Here is a 14,392-nt window from a genome sequence, read left to right as displayed (position 1 = left end):
CCTTCACACTTTGCACCAGGCCCACTGTCGGTGTCAAAACTGGCGGATCTTGGGTAGGGGGTCCCGAACTATGCGTCTAAGGCGGATGGTAACACGAGGCAGAGGACACAATGTTTACCCAAGTTCTGACCCTCTCGATGGAGGTAATACCCTACTTCTTGCTTGATTGATCTTGGTGATATGAGTATTACAAGAGTTGATCTACTATGAGATCGTAGAGGCTAAACCCTAGAAGCTAGCCTATGATTATGATTGTTGTGTCCTATGGACTAAACCCTCTGGTTTATATAGACACCGGAGGGGGCCAGGGTTACACAGAGTCGGTTACAAGGGAGGATATCTACATATCCGAATTGCCAAGCTTGCCTTCCACGGAAAGGAGAGTCCCACCCGGACACGGGACGAAGTCTTCAATCTTGTATCTTCATAGTCCAACAGTCCGGACAAAGTATATAGTCTGGCTGTCCGAGGACCCCTTAATCCAGAACTCCCTCAGTATCCCCTGAACCAGGCTTCAATGAATATGAGTCCGGCGCGCAGATTGTCTTCAGCATTGCAAGGCGGGTTCTTCTCCAAGTTCCGAATACCTGTCAAATAGTGTTCGCCTTCTCATGAATGTTGCACTCCTTGGCTTCTGCGCCTAATAATGGCTATCCTCCACGTGTTGAGCGAATGCGAGAAGTCGGGGCATTTTTACACTTGCCACCCTAACCATGTGAGTAAATCGTCTATTTAAAGATACGGGGATCCTCAGATCCAGATCACACCATCCTCCCACAGCAAGTATCCATCGGAGCGCGCTCGGAAAAATTCCATCCCATCATGGCCGGCCAACGCAGCTCCTCCTCTCGCTCCCGTAGCCCTAAGCCAATCGATTGGAAGAAGTGTTCCAGCCCCCACGGCCAATTAGTAGAGTTATAGACCCAGGGGTTTCTCCCCCCAACGTATATGGTCCCCGTTCAAGCCGGACTTGCCACCTACAACGGCGGGGAGCAAGCGGAGAGCTTTCCCAACCCATCCATGGGGGAGCGGGTATGCCTTGTCCCTTACTTATTTAGGGGGCTTGGATTTCCAATCCATCCCTTCCTCCACGAGCTCCTGGAGTTCTATGGCCTCCAGCTGCATAACTTTACTCCCGCCTCCATATTACACATCGCTGGCTACGTTGCCCTTTGTGAGCTGTTTTTGGGCTCCGAAGCTCATTTCGAGCTATGGAAGAGGCTATTCTGCCTCGTACCCCATACACAGGAGGGGTCAATATATCAAGTGGGCGGAGCCGAGATATGGCGCATCGCCGGGACCGGATACCTGTTCGGTACTTCGAAGAAGACATCCGAAGACTGGCCTTCGGAGTGGTTTTATATGGAGGACGTCCCATTTCCGGACCCTATTCGGAGGGGCCTTCCTGAGTTCAATAACGCCCCTTTGAAGAAATGCCGCAGCTGGCGCCCTCGGAGCCCCCAGGAGGAAGATAATAGAGAGGTCTATACAAATCAGGATTGACAATAATCGAGGTCATGTCAATATGTATAATGCGGGGGGTGCAGCCACTTCAATATCGGGGACAACCCATGTGGCACTTTAATGGAGAATACGATGCCACCCGCTGCAGTTGTAAGGGACCGGACTCCATCGCTACTCTAGCGAAAATATTGTCTGATTTATACAAAGGAGAGGAAGAGGAGTTCATCTGCATTAAGCCATGGGATGGATTCTCCATCTACAACCCCCCAAACTGGGTGAGCTGCTACTTTCTACTCCAGACCTTCCTGCATTCTTCGTCATAAGTATTTACCTTGCTATTTCATAGCAGGAACTACGAAAATCTGTGAAGGAGGTCCACAACCCGTCTCCACAACCAGAGGACCCAGACCGGGCCCTCGACCCTGGACTCGAAGAAGATCCGGACACATTTATGGAGCTCATCGACAAGATGTTCTATCAGTTAAGCTGTGACGGTGCCTTGGTGGCCATCGTAGCCGATTATCCTGGACTGCTCCCTGCATCGCATGTAAGTAAAACCGGAGTGCCAACTTCCGACAAGGATCCCTATTTTTCGCACTTCACCTACCGCACACATATGGTGTCTTACAGGGAAGGCCCTTAGGATGCCATGCTGAACTCGAAGTAACTCACCAACAAGGGGCACCGAAGCCGGGTAGGCTTAAAAGGAAGGCGGTTAGGACTGAGACGCCATCGTAGAGGTATGAAAAAGAAACCCGCTCCGTGGTTGTCGTCTTTTAAAATATAATAACGTCCATGGTTCCTCGCAGGAAAAATGAGCCAGACCATATCCGGAGAGCCTGCTGGCCAAGCCTCCACCAGCCGAGCTCCAGAGCCGGACTTAGAGGTAGATGCTAACGTGGGGCCAACACCGGATGTTCCTCCTACAGAGGATGCGGATAGGCTGTCCGCTACAAATTCCAAAGTGGAGAGTGCCATGAATCACAGGCGTCGTCGAGCCGTACTCCACGATGCTTGTTTCTCTCAAGAGGCGTTCGATGCCTTCAACTCAGGAGACGTGTACATCCGAGCTGCTCAAAATAATCTTGCACGAGCCACGGACCAGTATGTGAAGGATATACGGGTAAGAAAATCTAATAATTATGTATACCAGTAGCCCCTGAGACTTGAAACAGTTGGCACAACTGATTTAAGGATCATTGTTTGTGTAGGTTCTTATGGAGAAGAATACCCACTTGTCTCAAGAGCTGGAGGAGTGCAAAGCCCAACTACGGGCCGCAGTTGCCGCAATGAAGGAGTCCGAGAAGTCCCCATCTGGTAAAACTTGTTTCTATCTAAAAGAATGACATGTACCAGTTAGTATTCGGCATGCATGCAAATCTAACAATAGATTCTGCAGATGATCCCGGAGTGAATCCGGAGGTCATGCGAGGGGATGAGAAACATGCTCAACGATAGTTAAAGGCTGGCGAGCGCGTGCTTACACAGGTTAGGCGGGAGAAAAACAATCTCCAAGATGCCAATACCCGGCTGGGCGTTGAACTGAAAGATGTTCGGGCCCAGCTTGCTGACTCCATAAAGGAGAATAAGAGGCTTCGACGTGACATTTTTAGTAAGTGCTTGAACGAACTTTTATAGTGTTCGGTGAAGAAATCGGCTAACAGAGTTATATCTATAGGTATGCTGACGGGTCGTCCCGTAGAGGAGATGCTTGGGTCTGCGGGTGATCTTCTGCCAGAGCTCTCACAGCTGCACAAACAAGTTTGGCAGGTGATGCAGGGCATTGCCCAAGCCTTGTGGACATCCGCCTCCCTGCTAGGAGGCATGGGGGAGCTTGTAGAGATGCTCAAGGGAGCGCGGCAGCGCTTCCGATTATGGAAGATATCAGCCTGCCGACAAGGTGCAAGGGAAGCCTGTGCCATGGTGAAGACGCGGTATACCAAGGCTGACCAGAACCACATGGCCGAGGTCGGACCTGTCGGGTCTGATGGGAAAGAGATCCCTGTCAGTTTGGTGTATGACCAGGTGAAATTAGCCGCAAGGTATTCCCAACAAGATTGTAGGCTAGACAGCCTGTTGGATGGTATAGAAGAAGAATTTAGTCAGTCTAAGTGATTGTGTACTTCAAGTGACATATATTGTCCCTAGCCGGATTGTAAATCATTTGTCATAGCGGACCTTTTCGCCTTAACCTCCGCACCCGACAGTCCGGAGTGTATCCGAATACCTACTCAGTTATGTAAAAACTGGGGTATACATGGAAACCAGGCGTAGGGGTCATAAGTGCTTGAACAGACAAGTACCCAACTAGCTATGTTATATTACATGGATAGTAAGAAACATCTTCCAGGGAGAATAGTTCCATTAAGGGTTCCTTTCCCTGGGTACGCATGCATTAATGTGCATGTCCGAACTGCGAGAAGAGACGCGGGATATAAACATCTGGGGGCATGTATTACCATAAATAAAAGTCATCTTTGTTCACCGACCGAATATTCCCTTAAGAATGCTAGCTTTCGGCTTCACCCAGTCTAAGGTACACATCCGGCTGACCCGGCAGTAGCTATCGCAGAGGTGCTCCCCTTATGCCCTAGCCGAATTAACGGGAACGTAGGGCATAAACACAAGAGCCAGGCAACCCAGCTTGGCCAAAACTTAAGTCATATCGATGCATATAATGGCGAAGAAAAGGTACATGTGGAAAAGTAACACATGTGCGGGGGGCATAGAGCCTGGAACATAGTTATATTAAGCTTTTGTATAAGAAGCCCCCAGGTATAATGAGCACGCCTAGCGTGTCAAGATTGTGTAGTCAAGACACATTTTAGCCTTTTAAGGCCGTGAATAAAAAGGGAAGAAAGAAAGAAAGAAAAGATAGATAACGGATATATAAAAAATTGACGGAGGTAAGGAGACGAACACAGAGTCCGGCACTAGGCGTAGAACCTTTGGAGTCTGGTTGCGTTCCACGGGTTTGGCTCGAGTCGATTGTACGATGCATCCCGCAGATGGTACGCTCCACCGGTTAGAACTTTGTCAATAACGAAGGGACCTTCCCATTTGAGCTTGAGCTTGTCCTTTTCTTCTCCGGTAGGCGTAGAACGAGTTCACCAACGTTATAAGTTTTGGCATGTACTTCTCTGCCTTGATACCACCGAGCCTATTGATGATAGAATGCGGAGCGGGCTTTTGCCACGTCACGCTCCTCCTCCAGGGCGTCCAAACTGTCCTGCCGACCAAGCTCGGCTTCTTTCTCTTCATACATGCACACTTGAGGTGAGTCATGAATGATGTCGCAGGGCAGTACCGCCTCTGCGCCGTACACCATAAAGAACGGTGTGTATCCAATAGTGCGATTCGGCATGGTCCGCAGACCCCATAGTACGGAGTCAAGCTCCTCCACCCAGTGCGTATCTGATTCCTTGAAGGATCGCACTAATCTGGGTTTAATGTTGCTCATGATAAGACCATTTGCTCGCTCAACTTGACCGTTAGTTTGCGGGTGATAGACAGAGGCATAATTGAGCTTAATGCCCATGTTGATGCACCAAGTTTTTACATCGTCGGCTGTAAAGTTCGAGCCGTTATCGGCGATGATGTTGTGGGGGACGCTGTAACGGTGTACAACCCCGGATATGAAGTCTATCACTGGTCCGGACTCGGCCGTTTTAACTGGTTTGGCTTCTATCCATTTGGTGAATTTATCCACCATGACCAATAGGTATTTTTTCTTATGGCTCCCCCCTTTAAAGGGTCCGACCATATCAAGCCCCCAGACCGCAAAGGGCCAAGTAATGGGGATTGCTTGGAGAGCAGTAGGTGGCATATGGCTTTGGTTTGCAAAAAGCTGGCAACCGACGCAACGTTGAACAAGGTCCTGTGCGTCTGCTCGGGCCGTCGGCCAGTAAAAACCTGTACAGAAGGCCTTGCTTACAAGGGCCCGAGCTGCGACGTGGTGGCCGCCAAGTCCAACATGAATTTCTGCCAAAAGTTGTCGTCCTTCCTCTTCGAAGATGCACATTTGAAATACTCTGGTAGCGCTTTCCTTATAAAGCTCTTCCTCATGGACCTTTTAGGCTTTAGACCACCGCACAATGCAACATGCCTCGTTTGGGTCATCAGGGAGTTCTTGCCTAGTTAGGTAAGCCAAGAAGGGCTCTGTCCACAAGGTGATGACAGCCATAATCACATGGGCCGAAGTTGTTATTTCGGTGGCAGAGCCTCCGATTACGTCAGAGTGTTCGGGGTCTGGTGTTGTGGCCGGATCCGGACTGTTTTTGCCAGTCTCCCCTTCCCACACCACGGATGGCTTAAACAGCCTTTCCAAGAAGATATTAGGTGGGACAGGGTCGCGCTTAGTGCCGATGCGTGCGAGGATATCCGCCACTTGATTGTTTTCTCGGACCACATGGTGGAATTTGAGGCCCTCGAACTGAGCAGACATTTTGAGGACGGCATTGCGGTAAGCCGCCATTTTTGGTTCCTTGGCGTCAAAGTCCCCGTTTATTTGAGATATTGTGATGTTCGAATTCCCCCGCACCTCTAGGCGTTGAATGCCCATGGAGACTTTCATCCGGAGACCATGCAACAGGGCCTCATATTCTGTTGCATTGTTGGAGTCTGTGTATAATGTTAGGAGTAAGTATTGGACTGTATCTCCGGTGAGGGATGTCAGGACGACGCCTGCCTCCAAACCAGCAAGCATCTTAGATCTGTCAAAGTGCATGATCGAATTGGAGTACGCTCCATACTCTTTAGGTAGTTCGGCTTCCGTCCATTCGGCGACAAAATCAGCCAGTACTTGTGACTTAATGGCTCGCCATGGTTTATATGTTATGTCGAACGGGAGGAGCTCGATAGCCCATTTAGCAATCCGGCCCGTGGCATCGCGGTTATTTATTATGTCGTTAAGTGGTACTTCGGAGGCCACCGTAATTGAACACACTTGAAAGTAGTGTCGTAGTTTCCGGGATGCCATGAAGACCGCGTATGCTATCTTTTGATAATGTGGGTACCGTGATTTACATGGAGTGAGGATGGTGGATACGTAGTATACCAGCTTTTGAAGCGGGAACTTATGTTCGTCCGTCTCTCGTTCGATGATGAGCACTGCGCTTACAACTTGGTGTGTTGCCGCTATATATAACAGCATTGGTGCGCTGACATTTGGCGCGGCCAAGATTGGGTTGGTGGCCAATACGGCTTTTATTTCTTCCAATCCAGCCGTGGCCGCATCCGTCCACTCGAAGTGTTCGGTGTGTCGAAGAAGGCGATAAAGAGGTAGTGCCTTTTCTCCTAATCGGGAGATAAAGCGGCTTAAGGCAGCCACACATCCAGTTAACTTCTGGATTTGCTTGAGGTCTGTTGGGATAGCCAACTGTGACAAAGCTCAGATTTTATCCAGATTTGCTTCAATTCCTCTATTGGAGACAATGAAGCCCAAGAGCTTTCTGGTGGGCACGCCGAAAACACATTTTTCCGGATTGAGCTTGATGTCATTTGTTCGGAGATTTTCGAACGTGAGCCTCAAGTCGTCTATTAAGGATTCGACATGTCTTTATTTAATGACCACATCGTCTACGTATGCCTCCACTGTTTTGCTGATTTGTGTTTCCAGGCATGTCTAAATCATGCGTTGATAGGTTGCACCGGCGTTTTTGAGCCCGAAAGGCATGGTGTTAAAACAGAAGGGGCCATATGGAGTGATGAATGCCGTTGTGGCTTGATCGGGCTCCGCCATCTTAATTTGATGGTATCCGGAGTATGCATCGAGGAAGAACAATGAGTCGTGTCCTGCGGTAGCGTCGATAATTTGATCGATGCGGGGGAGGGGGGAGGGATCCTTGGGGCAAGCCTTGTTAAGGTCTTTGAAATCGACACATAGGCACCAGGATTTGTCCTTCTTTGGTACCATCACCAGGTTTGCTAGCCAGTCCGGATGTTTTATTTCTCTAATGAATCCGGCCTCGAGTAACTTGGCTAGCTCTTCTCCCATGGCTTGTCGCTTAGGCTCAGAGAAACGCTGAAGAGTCTCCTTGACCGGCTTGAACCCCTTTAGAATGTTAAGGCTATGCTCGGCCAGCCTGCGTGGGATTCCTGGCATGTCTGAAGGATGCCAGGCGAAGATGTTCCAATTCTTGCACAAGAACTCCCGCAGTGCGGCGTCTGTTGTGGGGTTCAGCTGTGCCGCGATGGATGTTGTTTTTGTAGGGTCCGTTGGGTGGACCTATAATTTGACTATTTCGTCCGCTAGTTTAAAAGAGGTGGACTTGGGTCTTTTGTCGAGTATCACATCGTCACTGTCCATCGTGGAGCGCATCGCAGTTAGTTCTTCGGATGCAAGGGCTTCGGATAACGCCTCTAGGGCTAGTGCGGCGGTTTTATTCGGCGCGGAGTGCTATGTCCGGATCACTAACCAAAGTGATGATTCCATTGGGCCCGGGCATTTTGAGCTTCATGTACCCGTAATGGGGTATAGCTTGGAAGATTGTGAATGCATCCCGCCCTAAAAGGGTGTGGTATCCGCTACTGAATGGGGCCACTTGGAATGTGATTTCTTCGGACCTATAATTCTCCGGCGTGTCGAATACCACATCTAGTGTGATTTTTCCCACACATCGTGCCTCCTGACTAGGGATGATTCCTCTGAAGGTCGTGCTGCTTTGCTCAATGCGGCTCTTGTCTATTTCCATTTTGCTAAGAGTTTCCTCGTAGATGATGTTTAATCCGTTGCCATCGTCCATGAGCACTTTAGTAAGCCGGAAGCCGTCAACCATTGGAGTGAGGACCAAAGCAGCTGGTGCTCGGGCTGTTCGGACTTGAGGTTCGTCACTGGCATTGAAGGTTATGGCCGCGTCGTTCCATGGATTTATTGCGGAGTGTTCGCTTGCGCCTAATATTTGAGGCGAAGGTCTTGAAGACTGTCAATACTGTATTGTTATTTTCCACGGGATGGTGCTCTATTGTATTATTGATGAGGATATCCTCGCCGCTCTTGGCCACCTGCTGGAGTATCCAACGTGCTCTAAGGCTGTGTGTTGGCATGGTATCCGCTGTACTGTGAATTTTGCAAGGCCCGTTGAGACATCCCTCCAATACAGTTCTATGCCCTGTAATGGGCTTTGGTTTCTTTGTAATTGGATCGGGTGACTTACGAGAGTACACCCTTTTAGTTCGGACGGGGGGTTTAGTAAGAGCCGGGGGATCCCAGAATTTTGTTTGGGTTTTCCAGGAACTTTCCATTGCACAGTACTTCCGTACTATGGCCTCCAAGTCAGCAAAGTGTGCTATGTCACAGTGACTTATGGCGTTGAGGATTCCCTTGTCCGTGCAATTTTTGCAAAAGAATGAAATTGCATATTCCTCGCGACAGTCCTTGACCTTGCTCATTACAAGGAGGAATCTGACCCAATAGTGATGTACTGTCTCTGGGGCTCTTGTCTAATGTGGGAAAGATCACTTGAGTATGGGTGGGTGGGCAGATTTAGGTCCGAACCCTAACCCGATCTGAGATCCAGGGGCGAAGGAGTTTCCGAGCTTGGCAGTTCGGACTCCGGGATGCTGCCCAATAGTTCTGGCCCGCTGTCTGATTCTAGGTTCAAAGCTTGGGCCATGTCCTCCCGTGGACGGGTATCCGGCTCGGAGAGGTCGGGAATCCGGACATAGTTTTTCTTCGAAATAGAGGAAGAATTGCTGCATTGCTCCTCCACCACCGCTATCTGATGGGTGACCGGCGGAGAGTCAATCTCCCTTTGGTCGGGTTTAAGCCCGATCCGATCATAGTCCGTTGCGACTCCCAGGGCGGCGATGCGATCCAAGAGCTCGTTCAAGGAAGAGTTCTCTAATGGATCCATCTGCTTGAAGAATCCCAAGCCGACATGGAGGCTGTTTTTGATGACTCAGAAGTCTTAGTCTGCGCAATGACCGAACGGGCGGTCATGATGGAGCCGCCTAGTCGGAGAGTTTGGCCTATAGCCAGAGCTCCCCCCGAGGTAATGTTGTCCTTGACAGCAAGACGAGCCATCAAACCTTATCGTGGCGGCACAATGGAACTCTCAATGAAAGCACCAATGTCGGTGTCAAAACCGGCGGATCTCGGGTAGGGGGTACCGAACTGTGCATCTAAGGCGGATGGTAATAGGAGGCGGGGGACACAATGTTTACCCAGGTTTGGGCCCTCTCGATGGAGGTAATACCCTACTTCCTGCTTGATTGATCTTCTTGATATGAGTATTACAAGAGTTGATCTACCATGAGGTCATAGAGGCTAAACCCTAGAAGCTAGCCTATGATTATGATTGTTGTGTCCTACGGACTAAACCCTCCGGTTTATATAGACACCGGAGGGGGCTAGGGTTACACAGATTCGGTTACAAGGGAGGAGATCTACATATCCGAATTGCCAAGCTTGCCTTCCACGCAAAGGAGAGTCCCACCCGGACACGGGACGAAGTCTTCAATCTTGTATCTTCATAGTTCAACAGTCTGGCTGTCCTAGGACCCCTTAGTCCAGGACTCCCTCACCCACAACTTACTCCGGCCTATATTCGTCCCAAATTTTAGTTGGGCCTTTTGTGGAACCAGCTCTTAGTTTGGCCCATGTAACGTTGGGCCATTAACAGGCTGAATATTCTGCTGGCCTGTTATGGCCCAGAAGAAACCATGGGCCTTTAGCAGGACGAAATGCATGTTGGGCCTCAATTTTCACTAGTCATCGATGGGCCTTCAGCGGGCTGAAATGTAGACTGGGCCTTTTTCAACCCAGTTATATGACGGGCCATTAGTTGGCCCACTGATATCATGGGTCTTTAATAGGCCAAAAGCTTAGTACAGGCATCAACAGGTCGAATTATACGACAGGCCTTTAACAGGCACAAATTCACGTTGGGCTGAACTGTTGCCACCTTTATCACGGGCCGTTAGTGGGCCGGATGTCGCGTCGGACCATATATGGCCCATGGGCAGCACGGGTCATTCCCAGGCCGAAAGACACACCGGGCTGAAATGGGCCCATGTCTACATCGGGCCTCTAACAGGCCGAAAGTCACTGGGCTGTAATTGCGCCCAAATATTTGGCGAACAATTAACGGGCGAAATCTGGCTTCGGGCCGTAAATGGGCCTTTAGTAAACACGCTGTTATTGGGCTGGCCCACAAGTACCTGAGTAAGTACTACGGGCCTTTGACTGGGCCGACCTTTTTAACCTATATGGGCCTCTGTTGGGCCGTGCCACATGTCGACATATCATAGGCGCCTCCTGTCCAATGAATTGATGACATCTATCCCAACGGTGAACCAACACATGTTTCCTCCGGCTAGTGAGAATTTTACGCGTGAAAAATCCTCATTGGTCCGGGCTGTTAGCAGGTTATCGGATCCAAAACCGGACCCGATAGCTTAACGGCGACCCGTTACGGTGGATGCCACGTGTCAGTCACCCTTGATGAAAGCACTTCCATGACACGGCATTTATCGTCATGGAAGTGGACACTTCCATGGTGATAATTTTTGTAATGTCATGGAACACTTCTACGACAGCACAGGTATGACTATCTTGATTCTGTCATAAAATTGTCATGGATGTACATGCATGACCTAAAAGGTGACCTACTATGACAAACACGTATCATCACGGAAGTGTATTTTTTTGTAGTGGTACAAGAAGGAGCGTTTTCTGAAGAAGCATGTAGTCACAATGACGACTGATGAACTTGTGGCCATGCAAGCTGAGATCAAAGGACTTAGTGATGAATTTGACGCATATCGTGCAGATTGGCTGGGAGCTAGAGTCAGATTCGTCAAGATGGTGAAAGGATTCACCTCCAATGTTGCAGCCCTAGTGCAACAAGAAATTCCTCAGGCTGAAGCATCTACTCGGCCTACTAAAGAGCATGCCAGCACCACTGATGAAAATTGGGATGCTGAAGAAACTGAAAGCACCAGGGCTGATGAAGAAATTCCAGCTGCTGAATAAACTACCAGGGCAACCTCTAGTGTTGCGCCTGAAGAACAAGCCAGGCCTGTTGAAGCTTCTGCTACAGCGCCTGAAGAGATTGACCAAGCCAGGACAACTGCATCAGTTGTGCCTGAATAAACTGAACCAATTCCTCTGCTCCTCTTGCACCAACTACAAGCATCAACCTTCCTTCTGCATTAGAAGTGAAGAAAACCAAGGCTATAGAGCGAGCAGCTGTGAAGAAAAGGAAAGCATTTGCTTCCTCAAAGTCTTCCGCTCCAAAGAAGGCGAAGACTTTGACAAGCTCCTATGAAAATCCTATAGATGTTTTTCCTCTGTCAAGCATGCCATCAAAGGAGATTGTTCCCTTTGGTGAAGAATATATGATTCCCAATGAATCAGATGAAGAAGATCCTTCCTATGCTTCGTTAGAGCAGTTGGATGAAGAAATTGAAGTGGATAACATCCCTTCAACCCCACTGGTTTCATCACCTATGCCTCAGTTCACTGTTGAAGAGGTCGGCGTTGAAGAAGTAGATGAGGAAGATGAAAACGTGGACATTGGGTGCACCACTCCTATTCCAAATGATGACTACTGGGAAAGTCATCACCCCAATTCACCACAGTTTACACCTTTGCAACAGATTCCTCAGCCCCTTGTTCAGACCAAAGAAATTCACACGGGATTTGAAGAACTTCAAGCATCTCTCCTCACTATACCTGAGGAAGTTCCAGCCACTAGCGCTGATGAAAATGTTGCTGTTAAGATGGAGGCCAAGGTTGCTGAAGAGATTCCCACTGAAATTCCTCAGCCTGTGGCTCCATATTTTGTCATTCAAGAGGCTATGATGGAAACTACTACAAATCTTCAGCCCCAAGCCTCAGAATCCTCACTCCAAGAAGCAAAAGTTCAAAGCTGATGACTTCATTGTTGAGCACATATTCTTCACGGATTATACTCCATATGACTCTGCAAGACTTCGACGCGAGCGCTTCTGGACAGCAAGCTAAATGAACTTATATTCTTCACTGCTATTCGATAAGGACAAGATCTTTGACCATGGGAAAATTCCTCATGTGGACATAGAGTTGCTACCCTGCTTCACCCCAGTCCTCTGTGTTCTTCATGACGCTAGACTGCTCAACCTTTGCACCGACATCTATGACTGGAATGGAGAACTCATTCTTCAGTTATATGCCACATTGCACATCACTAGCAATGTTGAACACGTCAACTCATGGGTATTGGACTAGATGACTGACAATACTCGCCACAAAGCACCGACCTCTTAATTGCTTCATGCCGTCCCAATCAGTCCTCCCACTGAAGGTGCAAGGTGCATCTACGATAAACCTGAGCTGTCAAATCATTTTATGCAAGTGCTAATGAAGCCTTTGAAGCCTCGCCAAGGTCCAAGGACCCAATTCCTCGTCAAGGAACTGATGTATGTGCCAAGGACCATATACAGGATATTGACCAAAACCCTCAGTCCAATTAAGGGCCACAACTCTGATGATGAAGAAGTTGTTGGTATCATGAAGAATCTGCTTTTCAACATCATCCATGGTATTCCCATCAACTACCATAATTTCTTCACGAGGACTCTGGCCAATGTTGCTCTATCACCTTTTGAATTGAAGCCTTACGCTCCCTGGATCATCAGATTCATCAGAACAAGGTCTTCCATTCCTTATAAGGCTGATTTGCAAAATCATGTCAGCTACTTGCCCCCAATTGAAGTCCTCAAACGGACTATTTCCTCAGCTGATGAGAAGGGCAAGGCTGCTGTTATTGATGAAGGCACTCGTCCATTGGATGGACAGTTTCACAAAGCTGCCTCGTATTCCACCAATGATGACTCTGCCACTAATGACACTGCCACAAATGCCTCAAAGCAAAATCCGCAAGCCACTACTCCCAGGGTGATAGCTGATCGTGTGCTTCTCCCCAGTCTTCATCAGAAGGTTGATCGCAACCACAAGTGGGTCAAGCGTCAGTTTGGTGCTATTCTTCAGAACATGACAGTCACTCAAAACACTCTGAAGAAGAATCACTATTATCTGCATGAAGTCTTTGACCGCACCTGGGCCATTCTGTCTAACCTCTACAGTGCCGAAGATCTCAAGAAGATTGAATTTCAATATGACTTTGACTGGGCACAACCACCTTCGAAGAAATTCAAGAAGGTCAAAGTTCCTCAGCATGTGGCCAGTTCATATTCTTCATCGTGCGAGACTGATGAGCATGAAGACTTGAACGACACTGCGGTAGGCCCTACTCCAACGGACGACCCCAACAACACTTGCGCTCCTCCATCAACTTTGTGATATTCTTTAGGAGCATTAGTCCTCATTTTTCGTCCCTTTTGGTCATTCGATGACAAAGGGGGAGAAATTTGAGTTAGTCTTCCAGCAGGTCTATATATGGGCATTTTTTTTGCTAAGTTACAACTCTTGTTCTTCGGAAGTATTTGTTGGATCGAGATGTAAACTTAAGTCTGATGGTGGTCTGATACTTTGCTATGTTTTTCTGCATGCTATTTCCTCATGTATGTTAATGCACGCATGCTGAATTACATCAGTCACCATATTTCATCATGCATTTCAAATTCTTCATATCATATGTCAAATGCGTGTATGAATTACAATATATAGGGGGAGATCTCCATGATTCTACTCTACAATGTGCATTTGATCTTCAAGGAAATTTCCTCACATGTGCACATCTTCAGGGGGAGTTCTTCTATATCTTGCAATCAAATTCCTCAGTATCAGTATTTACACTTCATATGTTTATCCCCGTTGTATAATTAACCTATATTGTCATCAATCACCAAAAAGGGGGAGATTGTAAGTGCATCTAGTGCCCCTTAGTGATTTTGGTGTATTGAAGACTTATAGGTTAAGTGACTAATGTGTTTGTGAGGGTAAACAGGTCTATAAGTCTATGAGGAGTTTGATATTTACAGTGAA

This window comes from Triticum urartu, chromosome 3 (genome assembly GCF_003073215.2).
Source record: "Triticum urartu cultivar G1812 chromosome 3, Tu2.1, whole genome shotgun sequence".
In the NCBI taxonomy this organism is placed as follows: Eukaryota; Viridiplantae; Streptophyta; class Magnoliopsida; order Poales; family Poaceae; genus Triticum; species Triticum urartu.
This window is presented reverse-complemented; position numbering follows the sequence as displayed.